The sequence below is a fragment of the Protopterus annectens genome, chromosome 5.part0 (genome assembly GCF_019279795.1).
Source record: "Protopterus annectens isolate FY-2018-M chromosome 5.part0, PAN1.0, whole genome shotgun sequence".
NCBI lineage: Eukaryota > Metazoa > Chordata > Ceratodontiformes > Protopteridae > Protopterus > Protopterus annectens.
In genome coordinates this window covers 393,136,535-393,151,459 of record NC_056735.1, presented here as the reverse complement: position 1 = coordinate 393,151,459, position 14,925 = coordinate 393,136,535, and positions in this window count along the sequence as shown.

Sequence of the window (14,925 nt, the reverse complement as noted above, 5' to 3'; positions counted from 1 at the left end):
ATGCAACAATCATATGAAGCACAGAATGATCCATGAAGGTAAGTTCAAGAAATGCAAACACCGGCTTACAGTTTCATGGATTGAATCAATAGAAATGCAGTTGAATGGAAGGTATGCTTCAGGCCTACCATTCAATAATAACAGACATTCATTCTAGAAAGGCACAGAGTGTCTCAAGACTTTGGGATTATCAGGACTGGTCTATGAAATGTATTCTTTCAGAATCAAGAGGGTAACAAAATTAGTGGGGCAAGGGGCATCAATTTAAGTGATGAAGATGCCAAGCAAATGGCATACTTGTGCATCCATTGACTACATCCTGTGAGGAGGGGCTTTCTTCAAGTATCAGTTCTGCATTATGCTATGTCTTCTATTTTGTGCAGGTTCCTTATTGTCATGTGTCATGATGCATGCATTTGGTCATTCAAAAGACCAATTCAGGTATCTGCAGAAGTATGCCAAATGCCAAGCTGCAGCAAATTACTGGGCAATAGTTTTCAACATCAAAGGAAAAAAGGCCACAGTGCCTGCCATAAGTACTGCAGTGGCAGTTCTGATAGGTCTGCTAATTGAGCATACAATTTGGAGGTAATAATGGACGGATGAAGGGAATTTATACTAACTCTGACTTTGCAGCACCTCATAATATGCTACCTTATCTAAGGTACAGCATTCATGGAGTTAGTATGTATATAAGTAGCAGGGGTGTTGGGGTACAGTTCTAGCATCAGGGTTGCAGGGTTAAATCCCTACCACATCACCCCTGCAAACATGTTTGAAAAATGTTAACAGTGGGTTTTGGAACTTGTTTTTTTGTTTGTTTCTTTGTTTGTTTTTTTTATTACAACTCTCTGTTTATATTCATAGTGGTAGGACGTTCATTACCAGACCTTGTGCTACTGATAGTGATCATTTGGTTGAGAATATCACCTCAGAGGGGAATGGGGGAACACTATGGATATAATATCAACAGATATGGCTAGATGGGATGTTTGACAGGAAAATGCATAAGGGTCTGATTGATAGTAGGTGCTTAATGGTGCACTATGTGGTAGCAATTTTCTGTACAGAGGAAGGAATACATCCATCAGACAGTGATTTAGTTTCATTTAATCTGGTGGTTGTTAAAATTATTACAGCAAGCAGTTAACAAGTTATGACAGAGACCAGGAAGAGGGACTAGACTTCCAGCTTATACTATCAATGTCTAAACTAGATAACAGGTAATCACTTGAGAATAACAGTTTATGACTCAGGCTGATATTGGAGGGGGTGGACCCTGTCATGGACCTAAATGAGGTTCTCTAGAGGCAGCTAAGATGCCACAAAGTAAGCATAATAAAGCATTGCACTGGTTAGATTACAGGGTAAAAAACTTGTCCATGGTCAGAGTACTGCTAGAGAAAAACAGACAGGGATGTCAGATAAGGTAATGTAGGACCAGTGAGTCCTCAACAACATGTAAACTTACCTGTAATAAAAATAATGAATTCTACTCCACCACCTAGAACCCTGGTCATACATCTAAAACTGAAGCACATTGTTCTTCCATTCCTTTTCATACACTACACAGTGACAAATAACAGGAAAGAAAACTCTACTCTGTATGCAGAAAAGCTGCAGTTGGCTTGGATGCACCTCAAAATTCTGGGTATATTAATTGTAATCTTTGAAACAGTAGAACTCAAAGCTCAGATCATGGGAATATATACACTAAGTCTGAGAATGTGATATCTTGGAGTGTTTCACTTACTCTGAAGTACATCATTCTTGGAGTTAAAAAAAAACACATTAAATTTTTAAATTCTTTGGTTTTTTTTCTGAGTTTATTTTTCAAAGTATCAGAACTCACAAAATCTGTCATTGTACTTCTGGTAAGATCAGCTGTGCTTTTAATGTGCATCAGATTGCATCCTGTGCAGTAAGAATTCTCTTGTCTTTCTTCCAGTGTGTGCGAACAAGAAAATATGATAAAGTCTGCATTGCACAGCTGAAATGTATCTCTAGTTCACCAAGAATGCCATTCAATAATTCTTCTGGGTGATTCCCTAAGGCATGTGCAACATTAACAATCCTATACCACTTTATGACTCTGCAGTACCTAACCAGTAACAATAAATAATTATTCAATACAGAAAGGAATGAAACTGTGCACATCTCTAAAATGTGCATAAAAGAAAGGCTGAGAAAGAAACAGGCTGCTGTTTTGCAGGTAGTAGTAATAAGTACTAACCCTAACCCTAACACTGCCCCTTCCCCCAACCCTAACCCTACACCCTAACATCATTAAAACCTTCCCATAATGCTGCCAGTACAAGACAGACTCAGACACACAAACATACAGAAACACACATAAACAGCACTACATCTAGCCCTTAACCTAACCCTTACCCTAAAATACAGAGACTTGCACACAAACACACAACATTCATCCTTCACTCATCCCTGACCCTGACCCTAACTCTCATACACATGCGTGCACACGCACACACACACACACACACACACACACACACACACACACACACATATACACGCATAAAATTTGTAGTGGAGTCAAGAGGAAATAATCTCAGCATATGTTTCATTCTTTAATATAACATTTTGTTTTGCTTGAGTAGTTCAAATGCTTATTTAATTTAATCAGTTTTCTTAATTCTACTATCATGTGAGTTTCCAATAAATGGAACATGTCTAGAATGCTTTTACTTTTTCACAAATAAGACATTTAAAAAAGAACTGATAAGAAGAATTTTCATTTCTAGGGTATTTACATTTTTTTCCATTGGCTTTTTTTTTTACATTTTATGTAAGTGCAAGTCAGCCTTTATCTTTTTGTAGTTACATTTCACTTTCTGTATAGTAATGAATGCCATTATTTTCTCCATGTTGTTTGCTAAATGACAGAATGGTAACAGAACAGAAGAGAGCGGTGGAAGCACATTTGCTTCTGATGTTAACAAGTTGAATTGTATGACATACCTGGTTTGGATATTGTCAAGTTGTAAGAAAAGTATAAACATCCAAAGCACAGCTTTTTTTCACTTGAGATAGTGACAGGGGTTGTCGCTAGCATCTGATTGGCAACTTAGAAATGTCAGGAGTACACCAGGTTTCTAAATAAGAATTAATCAGCAGGGTAATAGGGTCACATGATGATGATGTGCACTTCTGTCACGTTAGTGTAGCTTCACAGATTCTGTCTAAAATAATATAAAAAAGCAACAGAATAATAAAGGCAAACTAGCTGCATTCCTCAAATAGGTCTAGTGTGGTATTTAATAATAAGCCAGATAGTCATTTGTGCATGTTACATATTTAAGAATGGTCCATTTAATAGAGAAGAATTGGAATAGTGTGAGTAAATCCACAAACTCTTGTTAATTAGTTAAGTATTTGATTTATTTCAACAAAGAAATCTAGCAAGTATGTATGAATATGCAGAATTTCAGTTGTCTGGGTGCCAAAAATGCTAACAGATGAAGAAATGCATTTTCTGGAATAAGAAGTGCAATACCCATTTAGGATATTGTCTTGTGGCTATGCGCTTTAGAACCAGTGAATGACATGTCCACATTGCTTGATGTGCCTTACTCTTGAACATAGGTGTCTCCTTTTCAAGTAAACTTTTATGTTGTATGTATCTCCACTTTTTCTGTAACCATTTCCTAACAGCAAGTTTTACTGCACTCCACGTCATTATCAAAATGTAGCAAAACTAATGCCTAATTCGTTGTGGTTTGGAATGTTCTTGTTTGCAAAAACAGAATCCACTATTTGAAGGTATGTGCATCATATCAAAAATTAAAATAAGTGAAATGTTGCTTTATAATTATTTCCTTCTTAGCTGCAGCATTCTACACCAGTTCTTTTTATCAGTGAGTCAGTCTTATTTTAAATGACTGGGTAAGCATAATTGATAGTCATTATTAAAGAGGCAAGGAAGAATATTACTGTCTAATTAGAATAAAGCTAAATTATATACATTCAGAAAAGTGTATATGGCAGCAAAATAAAATAAATTATTATGAAAGCTAATAGTCTATTGCCAGAGCAGGAAGTAGGTACCTGTGGTTTGATTATAACACATATGCTGCATAAATTGAATTAATAATTATAAAACATGCAGATGAAGGATATGTTTGTATGCTGATAGCACAGTTACATGAGGCTGACAAAAGAATAACTAAAATAAGGAGAGCCCCAATCAAGAACAGCCACAAACAGGAGTGGAGAAAGAGAAATATAAACTGAAAATATTAAAAGTATAGTAGAATAAGAGAGGTGATGGGGCCCCAAAAATGTGAAAGCTATCAGAACATACCACTACTAAGAAATGACAGTATCACCTGCAGAAGAAAGGGTAAGAGGGCACCCTATCGGAATGTCAAAAAACTGTGAAAAATGAAGTGTGATCCTCAGAAAACTTGCTGTTACAAAGAAAAACAGTGGTAGGGAAGGTAGAAATAAAAAAGGGAATGTATGATTGACTAAGAGAATAAAAGAGGAAGTGAATGATAGAACAATAATGAAAAAGAGAAAAGGAAATAAGCTGGCTGGGTCTGAATTGTCCATATTGTGCAGAAAGTTAAAGAAAATATTTTAGCAGCACCTGGGGCAATCTGCCTATATTACAGTAAAGGTGTCATTGACACATGAGTGCTGGGAAGTGGCAGAGGGTTTAGGCGTTTTATTGAAAGTCTTATCCAGCATATGAAAGGGTGTTCTAATTGATCAAGAAAGTAAACGTTGTGCTATAAATCAACAAATGTCCTATCAGAATCACCCTTTAACTCCTGAGCACAGAATGGGATAAAGGTAGTTAGCTACATGAAAATTATATTTAAAGGAGATTAGCAATGAAGCAAAGCACTTGTGAGTGTTATTTTTTTGAACTTTGATTTCAGCTTATTTGCAGGCATACATTTATTTTGAAAAATATATGCAGCTAAATTGAATGTGCTGATATTGCAGCTATTAAGAAAGGATTACCCTGTATATAAATTAAATAATACAACATTCTAAAATTTGACAAGAATTAATTAGATTTAGCTGATTAAGCTGATAAGCCCTAACTTTGATAGGGTTCTGTCTATACACACTGAGCAGAGTGGACAAGAGTTGTTGACCACGACTGTTAGCTGAGATATACAAGTATCCTGTTTTTTTTTCCGATTATTTATACAGATTATTGTTTCTAACAATTAATATATAGCACTTTTATTGCCTGCTTTTTAGTCTTTGAGTGTATTTTATTGCTATTAACTAATCTGCACAAGTAACTGATTTCTTTTCAGTTAAAAGCATTCTGTATCTTTACAAATCTTTATCTGTTTAAAAACTTTCATTTGTGGCTTTCTCTAGTGCTTACTGTCTGTAGGCTATTGGTTTTGTCACCACCCCCCCCTCCCAGTTGGTGTCTAGCTTTTATACTTGGTGGCTTTGCAGTTGCCCGCCCCTACTGTAAATCTGATCTGTGACACTCCTCCCAGTCTAGTGTCATTAGCTCATTCTACCTAATACAGAGAGAACATTGGATAAGGCCCTCTGTTTCTCCTTTTTTCCTTTAAAAAAAAAAAACATTTTTTTTTTTTGCCTGAATCTCCTTGTCTTCTGACTGTGCTTCTCAAACATTTTGGAAATATAGAGTATATTTCACACCATTTATTATAACTGTAATTGCCTTAATATTGCTACAACTCAAGTGCTCTAGGTTGCACTGCATCTGAAGTGTTTGTGTGTTTTAGTTGCTTTTCTGTATATATAGACTTCTCTGTTTCTTTAACTACATAAGCTCTGCAAAGTTGTTTTATTGCATTCCTGCCTGTATTTATGAATTTTTTGCACTTTTAAAGTTTGTTTTTGCTTAGTTTAACTGGTAGGCTACACACTCAAGTGCGCTAGCCGAATTAAAGCATTTACTGTGTTTCTGTACCTAATTTCTGCTACTTTGTAAAAAAAAAAAAAAAGAAAGAAAAAAAACAACAAAAATCCTTGTTTCCCACCTTTACTGAACTAGAATAGTCCAGTCTTCAGGTATTGCTGATCTCTGGGCTGTGTCATAGTTCCTGTGTTGCCCATATCCTTATTTGGATAGGAGGAAGCTTCTTTGTTCACCAGTGAAAGTGGGGAGCTCTGAGCAGCCTATCTGTCCCTTGAGGAGTGGTTCCAGCCCAGTGACTTGTAGCTTATTAGCCATTTTGGGCCATTTCCTATCTCTTTCTAACTCCCTGCTTTAAAGCCAGCTTTAGCGCGCTTTTGCTCTTGTAATTTAAAGTTTGTCCTCTTTGTTGCATTTACCTGTTGAGGCTGCACACTCAAGTGCGCTAGCCTGTGTTACATATTTATCACATTTTCCTGCTGTTTTTTGCAAAAAAGAAAAAAAAAAATTATCCTTGTTTCCCATCTTTCCTGACCTAGAGTAGTCCAAATACAGGCTTTGCTGTATTCTGGACTTTTGGAAAGTTACTGTGTTGCCCATTTCCTTTTTTGGATAAAGGGAGGCTTCTTTGTTCACCAGTGATAGTGGGGAGCTTAGAGCAGCCTATCTATCCTGGAGGAGTGTTCCCAGCACAAGAATCTGGTAGTCTATTGGCCGTTTTGGGCCAATTTCTAGCTCTATCAAGTCCCCCTGTATAAAACCTGCTTTGGCGCAGTTTTTGTGCTTGTTACTACTCAGCCAAGCTCCTCGTGGTCCTGCAGAGTAGTGCTAGCAGCAGAGAAGCTAAAAGAGTGACTGCTAACCTGATAAAAGTGTTTTTGTTTTTCCTGCTACTACCTGGGAGACTGTCCGATATATCTAAACTGCAAGTATTTCTGCTTCTTGAACTGTTTTAAACTGTTTAAAGATGATTTTGCACCTGCACTTTTAAAGTTTGTCCTGTTTGTTGCATTTACCTGTTGAGGCTACACACTCAAGTGCGCTAGCCTGTGTTACATATTTATTGCATTTTCCTGCTGTTTGTTGCAAAAAAAAAAAAAAAAAAAAAAAAAAAAAATGATCCTTGTTTCCCGTCCGTTCCTGACCTAGAGTAGTCCAAATACAGGCTTTGCTGTATTCTGGACTTTTGGAAAGTTCCTGTGTTGCCCATTTCCTTTCTTGGATAAAGAGAGGCTTCTTTGTTCACCAGTGGCAGTGGGGAGCTTAGAAAAGTCTATGTATCCCTGGAGGAGTGTTCCCAGCACAAGAATCTAGTAGTCTATTGGCTGTTTTGGGCCAATTTCTAGCTCTTTCAAGCCCCCCTTTATAAAACCTGCTTTGGTACGGTTTGTGCGCTTGTTACTACTCAGCCAAGCTCCACGTGGTCCTGCAGAGTGGTGCTAGCAGCAGAGAGGCTAAAAGAGCGACTGCTAACCTGATAAAAGTGTTTTTTTCCTGCTACTACCTGGGTGACTGTCCGCTCTAGCTAAACTGCAAGTATTTCTGCTTCTTGAACTGTTTTAAACTGTTTAAAGTTGTTTTTGCACCTGCACTTTTAAAGTTTGTCCTGTTTGTTGCATTTACCTGTTGAGGCTACACACTCAAGTGCACTAGCCTGTGTTACATATTTATTGCATTTTCCTGCTGTTTGTTGCAAAAAAGAAAAAAAAATTATCCTTGTTTCCCATCTTTCCTGACCTAGAGTAGTCCAAATACAGGCTTTGCTGTATTCTGGACTTTTGGAAAGTTCCTGTGTTGCCCATTTCCTTTCTTGGATAAAGGGAGGCTTCTTTGTTCACCAGTGGCAGTGGGGAGCTTAGAGCAGCCTATCTATCCCTGGAGGAGTGTTCCCAGCACAAGAATCTAGTAGTCTATTGGCTGTTTTGGGCCAATTTCTAGCTCTTTCAAGTCCCCCTGTATAAAACCTGCTTTGGCGCAGTTTTTGCACTTGTTACTACTCAGCCAAGCTCCTCGTGGTCCTGCAGAGTGGTGCTAGCAGCAGAGAGGCTAAAAGAGTGACTGCTAACCTGATAAAAGTGTTTTTTTTCCTGCTACTACCTGGGAGACTGTCCGATCTAGCTAAACTGCAAGTATTTCTGCTTCTTGAACTGTTTTAAACTGTTTAAAGTTGTTTTTGCACCTGCACTTTTAAAGTTTGTCCTGTTTGTTGCATATACCTGTTGAGGCTACACACTCAAGTGCGCTAGCCTGTGTTACATATTTATTGCATTTTCCTGCTGTTTGTTGCAAAAAAAAAAAAAAAAAAAAAAAATGATCCTTGTTTCCCGTCTTTCCTGACCTAGAGTAGTCCAAATACAGGCTTTGCTGTATTCTGGACTTTTGAAAAGTTCCTGTGTTGCCCATTTCCTTTCTTGGATAAAGTGAGGCTTCTTTGTTCACCAGTGGCAGTGGGAGCTTAGAGCAACCTATCTATCCCTGGAGGAGTGTTCCCAGCACAAGAATCTAGTAGTCTATTGGCTGTTTTGGGCCAATTTCTAGCTCTTTCAAGTCCCCCTGTATAAAACCTGCTTTGGCGCAGTTTTTGCACTTGTTACTACTCAGCCAAGCTCCTCGTGGTCCTGCAGAGTGGTGCTAGCAGCAGAGAGGCTAAAAGAGTGACTGCTAACCTGATAAAAGTGTTTTTTCCTGCTACTACCTGGGTGACTGTCCGCTCTAGCTAAACTGCAAGTATTTCTGCTTCTTGAACTGTTTTAAACTGTTTAAAGTTGTTTTTGCACCTGCACTTTTAAAGTTTGTCCTGTTTGTTGCATTTACCTGTTGAGGCTACACACTCAAGTGCACTAGCCTGTGTTACATATTTATTGCATTTTCCTGCTGTTTGTTGCAAAAAAGAAAAAAAAAAATTATCCTTGTTTCCCATCTTTCCTGACCTAGAGTAGTCCAAATACAGGCTTTGCTGTATTCTGGACTTTTGGAAAGTTCCTGTGTTGCCCATTTCCTTTCTTGGATAGAGGGAGGCTTCTTTGTTCACCAGTGGCAGTGGGGAGCTTAGAGCAGCCTATCTATCCCTGGAGGAGTGTTCCCAGCACAAGAATCTAGTAGTCTATTGGCTGTTTTGGGCCAATTTCTAGCTCTTTCAAGCCCCCCTGTATAAAACCTGCTTTGGCGCAGTTTTTGCACTTGTTACTACTCAGCCAAGCTCCTCGTGGTCCTGCAGAGTGGTGCTAGCAGCAGAGAGGCTAAAAGAGCAACTGCTAACCTGATAAAAGTGTTTTTTTCCTGCTACTACCTGGGTGACTGTCCGCTCTAGCTAAACTGCAAGTATTTCTGCTTCTTGAACTGTTTTAAACTGTTTAAAGTTGTTTTTGCACCTGCACTTTTAAAGTTTGTCCTGTTTGTTGCATATACCTGCTGAGGCTACACACTCAAGTGCGCTAGCCTGTGTTACATATTTATTGCATTTTCCTGCTGTTTGTTGCAAAAAAGAAAAAAAACAAAAAAATGATCCGTGTTTCCCGTCTTTCCTGACCTAGAGTAGTCCAAATACAGGCTTTGCTGTATTCTGGACTTTTGAAAAGTTCCTGTGTTGCCCATTTCCTTTCTTGGATAAATGGAGGCTTCTTTGTTCACCAGTGGCAGTGGAGAGCTTAGAGCAGCCTATCTATCCCTGGAGGAGTGTTCCCAGCACAAGAATCTAGTATTCCATTGGCTGTTTTGGGCCAATTTCTAGCTCTTTCAAGTCCCCCTGTATAAAACCCACTTTGGCGCAGTTTTTGCACTTGTTACTACTCAGCCAAGCTCCTCGTGGTCCTGCAGAGTGGTGCTAGCAGTGGAGAGGCTAAAAGAGTGACTGCTAACCTAATAAAAGTGTTTTTTTTTCCTGCTACTACCTGGGCGACTGTCCAATCTAGCTAAACTGCAAGTATTTCTGCTTCTTGAACTGTTTTAAACTGTTTAAAGTTGTTTTTGCACCTGCACTTTTAAAGTTTGTCCTGTTTGTTGTATTTACCTGTTGAGGCTACACACTCAAGTGCGCTAGCCTGTGTTACATATTTATTGCATTTTCCTGCTGTTTGTTGCAAAAAAGAAAAAAAAAATTATCCTTGTTTCCCGTCTTTCCTGACCTAGAGTAGTCCAAATACAGGCTTTGCTGTATTCTGGACTTTTGGAAAGTTCCTGTGTTGCCCATTTCCTTTCTTGGATAGAGGGAGGCTTCTTTGTTCACCAGTGGCAGTGGGGAGCTTAGAGCAGCCTATCTATCCCTGGAGGAGTGTTCCCAGCACAAGAATCTGGTAGTCTATTGGCTGTTTTGGGCCAATTTCTAGCTCTTTCAAGTCCCCCTTGTATAAAACCCACTTTGGCGCTGCTTTGCGCGATTTTGCGCATAGCGTAGCATTGGGCAGCTCTGCTTAATTCGGTTTAAACCATTCTCAGCTCCACAAAGTCTGGTCTTCACTTTTTCCCTTAGAACTGATCTAGTTCTCATAATAAACACCCTATTCCTACTCTAAAGCCTGGCACTTGCTCACTAAAGCAATTATCTAAGTCAGCACTAAAAAATTGAAAGCACTACACCCTCACAAACTCCCCTTGAGTACCTTGTTCCCCATTGGCCCTTTTTTTCAATTACAAAGGAATTCCCAACACTATTCTAGCATGTCCAAAGGTAAGTTGTCAATCTCCTCTCTGGTCCAGCTGGTGAATCTGGGAATCTTGAGGCAATGTTACAACTGCCTCATGTACACAGACAACCCTCTCCTCCTCCCAACAAATTCCAACACATGTGAGAGATGCAATCATATAGCCAAACTGGAGGCTAAGCTCTCTCAACTCAGTACTGGGGTAACCAGTCAGAAGGAGAAAGAAACCACACTCACTACAATTCCAGTCTCACATAGACCTACCATGGCAGCAAACCAAACACATAAACATGCAAAAACATACTCAGAGGCTCTAAATAAAAATCTGCCTAAGCAGCAGAGACCTCCAAAGCAGACACCCAAGCAACCGCTACCCCAAAACAAAACACGTGCAACACATAGCTCACAAAGCCAGTGTGCCGAACAGTCACAGCCCTTAAGGCTAAACAACACACCTGATACACTTGTAATAGGTGACTCTATCATCAGGCACACTGACGTCCCGCTCACCAGGCTGAACAAGGAGAAGGTCATGGTGAGCTGCCTGTCGGGCACTAGGATCCACCACATAACACAAGCACTCAGGTCACTCCAAGGCAAGTACAAATATGACTCAGTCATTGTCCATGCTGGTGTGAATGACCTGAGACGTACCTCCCTGGACTACATGAAAAGAAACATAGAGGAGCTCTCTAAGCATGTAGCCCAGGCTGGTATGACCCTGACGTTGAGTATCATCTTACCCTCACCAAGAATGATGCCACAATATGAAGACAAGATGATCAATTTCAACAATTGGCTTAAGTATTGGTGTCATTCAAAGGGGATCCAATGCCTGTCAGCCTGGGATGACATGCTTGACAAGCAACAATGCTTCACTAGGGACGGCTTGCACCTGTCACCCCTGGGCTTTCGGATATTGGCAAAGGCTCTGGCCACCCCATAGTGCCTTTTTTAGGCAAGGCTCAAAAGACAAACCCACCTCCATAGGTATCACAAGGGATAAGAAACTAAGAGTAATGCTACTCAATGCCAGAAGTCTAAACCTCAAGATGCACACACTTGAAACTCTCCTTAGCATGGAGAACATCAATATCTGTGCAGTAACAGAAACCTGGTTCAAGGCTCCCGAGAGCACCCCAGCACTACCAGGTTATACCTCATACCATGCTTTTTGACCCCAAAACTTGGACCGAACCATCAATATTCGTCAAATATACCCACACCTCCAGGTTGGTGGCACAGCACGAAGCATCAGAGACTATCCATGTGCAACTAACAATGGGTAAAACTGCCTTCCGGTTTATAGCCTGATACAGACCACCCTCCCAAACCCAGGAACTCCACTCGGCCTTCCTGAGAATACTGGAAAATATGAAGGTCTCTCCAAACACCATTATATTGGGCGACTTCAACTACCCAAACATAGACTGGGAGCATTACTCTAGCCCCAACACCCTAGCCCAAAGGTTCCTAGAATTTATAAACTCAAATGCTATGGAACAACTTGTTACCACTCCCACAAGAGGGGAAAACATACTGGACCTGATCATCACCAACATGGGGGCTCTATGCTCCAGACCAGAAGTGTATCCCTCACTGGTAAGATCAGACCATAAACTAATCTCACTGGATATTCACATCCCGACCCCACCCCGTGCCCAGAAAACCACAGTGAAAAACTTCTCTAAAGCAAATTTCACACTCTTCAAAACTGAGGTGGAATCCTTCAAAACCCCCGGGCCTGTGGAAAATACTGCCCAGACCGCAGAATCCTTTATAAACGCATTCTATGAACACCTTCAGGAATGCATGGATCATGCAATCCCAATAAAACCAAGACCCAGTCCTCCAAAGGCAGGTGTCCTATCTGGTGGACCCCAGCCATAAACAAACTATACAATAGAAGGAGGAAGCTACTACATGATAGAGCAAAATCCCAAAAAGGGAAGGCATCTCTGATCAGTATTAGCAAAAAACTATGGGCACTCATAAAATCATCTAAGGCCAGCTTCGAGAGAAAAATTGCACAGGACACTAAGGATAATCACAAGGCTTTCTTTAGTTATGTTAGGAACCTGGGTGGGAATTCCCAGATATGCTCAGAATTAGTCCAAAATGACAAAAAATACACCAAACCCACAGACATTGCCAACATCCTAGCTGACAGGTTCAGCGCAAACTTCTACCCCCCTACCCACCAAAAGGGCAAATATCTATCCCAGCAGAGTGCTGCCCCCCTGACATCTCAGATGCTCAGGTAAGAGCCGCCCTCTCCAAAGCAAAAAACACAGCATCAATGGGACCAGACGGTGTCCCGGGCTGCGTCCTACATGAACTCCAAGAAGAGCTAAACCCAAACATAAAACTACTGTTCAATCTCAGCCTTACTACAGGATATGTACCCAAAGAGTGGCGTACAGCAACAGTGGTCCCTCTCCACAAAGGTGGTGCCTCAACGGATTGTGGAAACTATCGCCCTATAAGCCTGACTAGCTTGGTCTGCAAAGCCATGGAAAGGGTCATCATGGACCTCATAAATAAAGATATTGGGGACCTACAGACACTGGATCCTACCCAGTTCAGCTTTGTTAAGGGCAGATCCTGCCTTTTAAACCTGGTCGATTTCTTTGAAACAATCACCAAGGCCATTGACGAGGGGAAGGTGGTCCACACAACCTACTTGGATCTCGCAAAAGCCTTCGATACAATACCCCACTCGGGCATTATAGATAAACTCACCAGCTTAAATATAAACCCCAGTGTCAATAGATGGGCTGCAAACTGGCTCAAGGACAGAACCCACATGGTGAGAATTGCTGGAGCCATGTCAGACTCCAAACCAGTTACAAGTGGCATCCCACAAGGCTCAGTCCTGGGACCTCTCTTGTTCGGTATATATTTCTCGGAGGTACAGGCCAACACGGGAGGACTGTGGCTGACCAAGTTTGCAGATGACTGCAAACTAGGCGCCATAATCGACTCTCCAGCTGGCACAAGCATCCTACAAAAGGGCCTCATAGAAACAGACAACTGGTGCCAGAGCCATGGCCTCAAGCTAATGCCAAAAAGTGTATAGTCATCCCCTTTGGCAAAAACAAAGTGCCCACAAATTACCACATAGGTGGTAATCGTTTAAGTACGGAAGAAGTAATTAGGGACCTGGGGACCCAAGTTGATAGCAATCTCTCATGTGAAAACCACGTGGTCAAAGTGGTTAGAAAAACATTTTATATAGCCCACCTAATCATGAAGGGATTCACATCTAGATTAGGGAGGTCATCATGCCTCTTTACTCATCCCTCATCAGGCCCATAATTGAGTACAATGCCCCTTTTGAGATGTACCTTACCAAACACCTGCAGCAACTGGAAAGACCCCAAAAGTACCTCACCAAGAGGATCAAAGGGCTCAAACAGATGCCATATGCTGCCCAGTTAAAGAAACTCCAGATCTACTCAGTGGCATACCGCCTGCTCAGAGGCGATCTGTGCCTGACGTATAAAGCCATGTCCAACCCGGAATTAATGGACATGCTGCACCTCAGAAAATCCAAATCCCATCGAGCTACGCGCTCGAGAGACTTGAACCTCAGCAGTGAAGTAAATAGGACATGCTGGAGGGACAGATTCATAACCCAGAGGCTCCCTTCACTCTGGAATAAAATCCCAGTCCAGGTTAGGCAGAGTCCCTCACTGACTCTCTTCAAGAGGAATCTTGATGAGTGGATGGGAGATCGTAGGTTTACCCCGGGTATCACTTCTGCGTCACTGTTAGACAGAGGCACAGTATACTAACCTCGAAAAAGGGCATAGCAAAATTCATTTAAAATGGGTGGTGAAAGCCAAACACACTCTGGCTAGGCTTATAAATGCCCTAGGGCAGATAGCCTAGTATGAACCTATGAACCTATGAACCTATGATGAATTTCATTTAATTCACTTATATTGAGGTTCTACTGAAAAAAAAAAACAGCTGTTAAGATTTTTATTTATTTCATGGCAGCCACATGCTCTAAATTCAGTCTAGCAGAAAATTATGACACACTCCAAGGATTTGGTGAACTTTTCATAGTATGAGGTGAATGGGCTTATAGCCTTTGGAATTTGGAAAATCTTCATTTTGTAATAATAAGATATACTGGGGTTATAGTTCAGAAATCCCAGGAGTTAGTAATCGGATACTTTTGACTAATGCTGAACCACTCATTGTTCCTGTTTTTTTTTTCTAACTTTACAAATATCTAGCAAACTGCTGTATTTGAAAAACAAAACAGTCGATGCCAAGGGTATTCCCAGTAGAAGCCAGATAGCTCTGCAAAGGATGTGTTCTTTTTCCCTCTGGGTACCCAGCTGAGGCTTAGGAAAATAATAACACAGCATAAGGAAACCTGCTGAGTTAATG